Source organism: Dermochelys coriacea, chromosome 13 (genome assembly GCF_009764565.3).
Source record: "Dermochelys coriacea isolate rDerCor1 chromosome 13, rDerCor1.pri.v4, whole genome shotgun sequence".
Classification (NCBI taxonomy): domain Eukaryota; kingdom Metazoa; phylum Chordata; order Testudines; family Dermochelyidae; genus Dermochelys; species Dermochelys coriacea.
Genome location: NC_050080.1, coordinates 18978875 through 18985228, shown reverse-complemented (window position 1 = coordinate 18985228; position 6354 = coordinate 18978875). Strand labels below are relative to the sequence as shown.

Genomic DNA, 6354 nt, shown 5'->3' with positions numbered 1-6354 from the left:
TCAAAGGGCTTTGTTAAGGTGAGAGAGAGAGAGAGAGAGCGCGAGAGAGTGATTGCAGAGATAAAATTAGCTAGTACAAAGGTGCACAACATTATTACACAGGAGGGCCTCAGAAACCTAAGCACATCCTTGTGTGGGCCAAACAGATTCTACGTATTTTAATAAGATTTAAAGTCACCCTGTATTGATTTATATTTTTAGTTCAGCTTGTTTCGTATGTATTTAGAAAGGTTGTTTCTATGTATAGTATTGTTTATTTAAAAACAAAGAAATCAGTGCATAAAACATGTATCAGAATGAAAGAACACGGGGGGAAAAACAGGAAAAAAAACACATAACCTTCTCCTTAATTACAAATAAAGAGTATATTTTCTGAGTTAGAAGTCTGAGGTTGTTTCTCAGAAACCAGTTTGCTGAAGTTTGTCTCAAAGCGAGAGACATAGGACAACAAAATGATAATGAATCAGCCACTAATAAATTGTGATGAAGCAGGCCGTGGGCCTTATGAAATTCACTGATGGGCCATGTACAGTCCGCAAGCCATATGTTGGGCCCCCCTAGGGTGACCAGATAGCAAATGTGAAAAATCGGGACGGGGGTAAGGGGTAACAGGCACCTATATAAGACAAAGCACCAAATATGGGGACTGTCCCTATAAAATTGGGACATCTGGTCACCCTAGGCACCCCTGAGCTAGCATTTGGCCAGTACAATGCTTTGAAGATCTTACGAGACAATGGGGAAGCGGGTTGGGATGGGGTTAGGGGGAAAGGATGAGAGCAGAAAGAGAAAGAAAAACAAGTGAAAGAGATATAGCGGAAGGACAGAACAGGTAATGGGGGGGAGAGTAGCACGATATGTGAAAGAAAATGTAGGATCAAATGAAATAAAAAATCTTAAACGAATCCACATGTTCCATAGAATCTCTATGGATAGTAATTCCATGCTCTAATAAGAATATAACAGTAGGGATCTATTATCGACCACCTGATTAGGACAGTGATAGTGATGATGAAATGCTAAGGGAGATTAGAGAGGCTATTAAAATAAAAAACTCAATAATAGTGGGGGATTTCAATTATCCCTATATTGACTGGGTACATTTCACCTCAGGATGAAATGCAGAGACAAAATTTCTCGATACTTTAAATGACTGCTTCTTGGAGCAGCTGGTACAGGAACCCACAAGGGAAGAGGCAATTCTCGATCTAGTCCTGAGTGCAGCGCAGGATCTGGTCCAAGAGGTAACTATAACAGGACCGCTTGGAAACAGTGAACATAATATAATAACATTTAACATTCCTGTAGTGGGAAGAACACTTCAACAGCCCAACACTGTGGCATTTAATTTCAGAAAGGGGAACTATGCAAAAATGAGGAGGTTAGTTAAACAGAAATTAAAAAAGTACAATGACTAGAGTGAAATCCCTGCAAGCTGCATGGACACTTTTCAAAGACACCATAATAGAGGCTCAACTTAAATGTATACCCCAAATTAAAAAACACAGTAAAAGAACTAAAAAAGAGCCACCGTGGCTTAACAACTATGTAAAAGAAGCAGTGAGAGATAAAAAGGCATCTTTTAAAAAGTGGAAGTCACATCCTACTGAGGTAAATAGAAAGGAGCATAAACACTGCCAAATTAAATGTAAAAATGTAATAACAAAAGCCAAAAAGGAGTTTGAAGAACAGCTAGCCAAAAACTCAAAAGGTAATAACAAAATGTTTTTTAAGTACATCAGAAGCAGGAAGCCTGCTAAACAACCAGTGGGGCCCCTGGACGATCGAGATACAAAAAGAGCACTTAAAGATGATAAAGTCATTGCGGAGAAACTAAATGAATTCTTTGCTTCAGTCTTCACGGCTGAGGATGTTAAGGAGATTCCTAAACCTGAGCCGTCGTTTGTAGGTGACAAATCTGAGGTACTGTCACAGATTGAAGTGTTGCTAAAGGAGGTTTTGGAATTAATTGAGAAACTTAACAGTAACAAGTCACCGGGACCAGATGGCATTCACCTAAGAGTTCTAAAGAACTCAAACGTGAAATTGCAGAACTATTAACTATGGTTTGTAACCTATCCTTTAAATCAGCTACTGTACCCAATGACTGGAAGATAGTTAATGTAATGCCAATATTTAAGAAGGGCTCTAGAGGTGATCCTGGCAATTACAGACCGGTAAGTCTAACATCAGTACCGGGCAAATTAGTTGAAACTATAGTAAAGAATAAAATTGTCAGACACATAGAAAAGCGTAAATTGTCACGCAAAAGTCAACATGGTTTCTGTAAAGGGAGATTGTGTCTCACTAGTCTATTAGAGTTCTTTGAGGGGGTCAATAAACATGTGGACAAGGGGGATCCAGTCGCCATAGTGTTTAGATTTCCAGAAAGCCTCACCAAAGGCTCTTACATAAATTAAGTTGTCATGGGATAAGAGGGATGATCCTTTCATGGATTGAGAACTGCTTAAAATACAGGGAACAAAGGGTAGGAATAAATGGTAAATTTTCAGAATGGAGAGGGGTAACTAGTGGTATTCCCCAAGGGTCAGTTGTAGGACCAATCCTATTCAACTTATTCGTAAATGATTGGGAGAAATGGTTAAACACTGAGGTGGCAGATGATACTAAACTGCTTAAGATAGTTAAGATGAAAGCAGATTGTGAAGAACTTCAAAAAGATCTCACAAAACTAAGTGATTGGGCAACAAAATGGCAAATGAAATTTAATGTGGATAAATGTAAAGTAATGTACATTGGAAAAAAAACCCCAACTATACATACGATATGATGGGGGCTAATTTAGCTATAACTAATCAGGAGAAAGATCTTGGCATCGTCGTGGATAGTTCTCTGAACACGTCCACACAGTGTGGAACGGCAGTCAAAAAAGCAAACGGGATGTTAGGAATCATTAAAAAGGGGATAGAGAATAAGACAGAGAATATCTTATTGCCCTTATATAAATCCATGATATGCCCACATCTTGAATACTGCATACAGATGTGGTCCCCTCATCTCAAAAAAGATATACTAGCATTAGAAAAGATTCAGAAAAGGGCAACTAAAATGATTAGGGGTTTGGAATGGGTCCCATATGAGGAGAGATTAAAGAGGCTAGAACTTTTCAGCTTGGAAAAGAGGAGACTAAGCGGGGATATGATAAAGGTATATAAAATCATCAGTGGTGTGGAGAAAGTGAATAAGGAAAAGTTACTTCCTTGTTCCCATAATATAAGAACTAGGGGCCACCAAATGAAATTAATGGGTAGCAGGTTAAAACAAATAAAAGGACATTCTTCTTCACTCAGTGGACAGTCAGCCTGTGGAACTCCTTGCCTGAGGAGGTTGTGAAGGCTAGGTCTGTAACAGGGTTTAAAAGAGAACTGGATAAATTCATGGAGGTTAAGTCCATTAATGGCTATTAGCCAGGATGGGTACGGAATGGTGTCCCTAGCCTGTTTGTCAGAGGGTGAAGATAGGTGGTAGGAGAGAGATCACTAGATCATTACCTGTTAGGTTCACTCCCTCTGGCCAGGAACAGGGAACCGTGGCCAATCGGAGCTTTGGGGGAGGTACCTACAGGCAAAGGCAGCGCGTGGAGCCCTCTGCCCCCTCCCGCCCCCACCAGGGGCCAGAGGAATGTCGTGGCAGCCACATCCAGAAGTGGCACAGGCCAGGGCAGGCAGGCAGGAAGCCTGCCCTGGCCCCAGCGCACACCGCTGCCACCCCAGAGCCACTCCAGGTAAGCAGTGCTGGGCTGGAGCCAACCTCTGCTGCACCCCAACCCCCTGCCCTGAGCCCCCTGCTACACCCTCCCTGCACCCCAACCCCCTGCTGCACCCCGCCCTCTTCCTGCACCCCAACCCCCTTCCCTGAGCTTCCTGCTGCACCCTGCACCCCAACCCCCTGCCCTGAACCCCCTCATACATCCTGCACCCCTCCTCCGCCCCAACCACTTGCCCTGAGCCCCTTCCTGCCCACTGCACCCCCTCTCACACCCCAACCCCTTGCCCTACATTCATGGCCCTGCATGCAATTTCCCCACCGAGATGTAGCCCTCGGACCAATAAGTTTGCCCACCCCTGTCCTAAGAGGACCACTGGCTGCACCTACCAAAGGCAGGGAGTGCCATCCTCCAGAGACCTCCAGAAACTCTGCCCAATATGGGCAAGAGGAGTGTTTCCTGGAGAGCCCCAAACACCACACCTTCTTTCTAACACTGGCAGAGGTCTCATTCAAGCAGAGAAAATTGCAGCAGCCTGAGACAGGCCTCCAATCCCCCAACCTATAATGAGAAATACAATTGGAAATAAAAGTAAAAGAGAGCCAATAGGGAAGAGGTGTTGGGGGGGGAGATATACACTTCATAAGGAAATAAGTGGGTTGTTCACAGCCTCAGAAGAGAAGCCTAATGGATTAAAAACCCAGAAGGAAAGGAGAGACGGACCAGCGGGTGACAGACAGGTCGTCCTGTGTATGTGTGTGTGAGAGGAGACACACACACACACACACACACACACACACACACACAATGGAAGAGGAGTCACATTCCCAATGGAAAAGCAGAAAGGGGAGAGGGAGGACATTACATTTCTCTAGCATTAAAAGGCTTGTAGACTGACTTGGGGTTTCAAAGTCTCTGAGCAAGAGGCCTGTCTTCTGAACATGGAATTCTAAACGCTAATTCAGTATCTTCTCCTGACAGAGATTGTTCCCCTTCCCCATTTTATTCTGAACAAGCTGCAGTGCCAGTAACTGCATATAGATCATGGCTAGAGCTAGAGATTTGCAATCTAAGCAGCAGTTTCCAAATTGTCCCCACCCTGGAGCTCCTGTTTTAAAAATCCCACTAAAGGTGTCTAGAGGTGACTCTAGAGCTCCTGCATTTCTAGAATTACTGCCAGAGGCTCAGCTATATGACCTGCTGGAGGAGCTGGTACTTTTGTCAGAAGCCCAGAAAGAGAGTCTGCCTAGGCCACGTGACTGAGATGAGCTGATTTGCCACCGAGCTAGAGAGATGTACATTCTCTAGTGGCCAGATGTACATTCACTTGTCTATCTGGACAATATTTTTGTAACACGTCTGGTTTGGTTTGGTTTGTTTGTTCTGGCTCTCACTGATTCTTTCTTGTCTCACTGCAGATTAAGTATGCAGACTGGAGAGGCTGATTTTATTTATTTATTTGTAATAGGTGTTAAAAGTATTTGCCATGTTATTAAAGCAGGGCATAAGAGAATAATAGTTCTCAGCAGAAATTTTCATATGTTGAAATAATATGCCTCAGGTCCTCCTCTTAAAGGAGGTCTCTGTTCATGCTCAGTCATTTGCCAAAAACATATTTAAATCTGCAAAGCATGCTAGACTCCTAGCTGCAGTGGTGTTTTAAAGAAGGTGCTGCAGCAGCCAGTGCAAAGGATTCTGAGGCCCCGTGGAGGACCTGTCCTGCACGTAATAGGATATCTTGTACAGAAACAGGAATATCCAAGTTGGGGAGAAACTCCTCAGGCAGAAAAGAGTGGTTTGGCACTGACTGACTGTGAGTGAACACTCTGGCTCCAATGCTATTATACCAGTGCATCATTAGTCTATGTGTGAGGGCACATCTGATTTTATTTTCCATTAACCCATGTAGGTGTTAGAATACTGGGTGGGTCCTTCCAAGAAAAGCTGACATCTCTCTTGACAATGTTTTACAATTAATTAATTATTTTATATGCTGGTGATTAAGGCTCCAATTTATTCACAAATCTTGATTCCAAGATTTCTATGTTAAAAAAACAAGCAAACAAACACCTCAACCATGTCTTTGGACATTTGGGGATTTTTTTTGCATGAGAATCTTTCTAAATGTCTGTCCTTTCCTTTCCAGTTCTACTGCTAAAACTCATTCTGTGTGTTGGCTAAACCTTGTCTAGACTTCTGTAACCACCTCCTTTCTGGACTTCCCGCTCCAAGTCTATGCAAAATACACATGCTATAGCATTCAAAAATCATAAATCAGGGTCATCAACAATCATGAGATTGGTTTTTGTTTTAAAATTTATAAATTAAATAAGATACATTTTGGATTATTTTCATTTACCTTGTAATTTTTGATCCTTCAGGCTACATGTTTTCAAGCATTTCTCTGGAACCATGAAAAGCCATAAACTTACTTTTTCTTTTTTTAAATAAAAGTGGAGATTCTTATGTATTCAAAAGACTGCAGGAGCTGGAGTCTTTAAGAATCGCACTAAAGTATCATAAACCATGTAATAAAAATTACAAGGATTGGTAACAGAAAATATATACTGCTACCATAATCTTCCCTCTCCCAATCTCTGACTTCATCACCAACCTCTACAAATCAT

The 6354-nt window shown here is 42.2% G+C and overlaps 1 protein-coding gene across 3 annotated transcripts in view; it reads right to left on the bottom strand.

Moving 5' to 3' along the window:
* The window catches only part of ZMYND8 (zinc finger MYND-type containing 8), a 128594-nt gene that overhangs the window by 100954 nt on the left and 21286 nt on the right, over positions 1 to 6354 (bottom strand). The window lies entirely within an intron of this gene.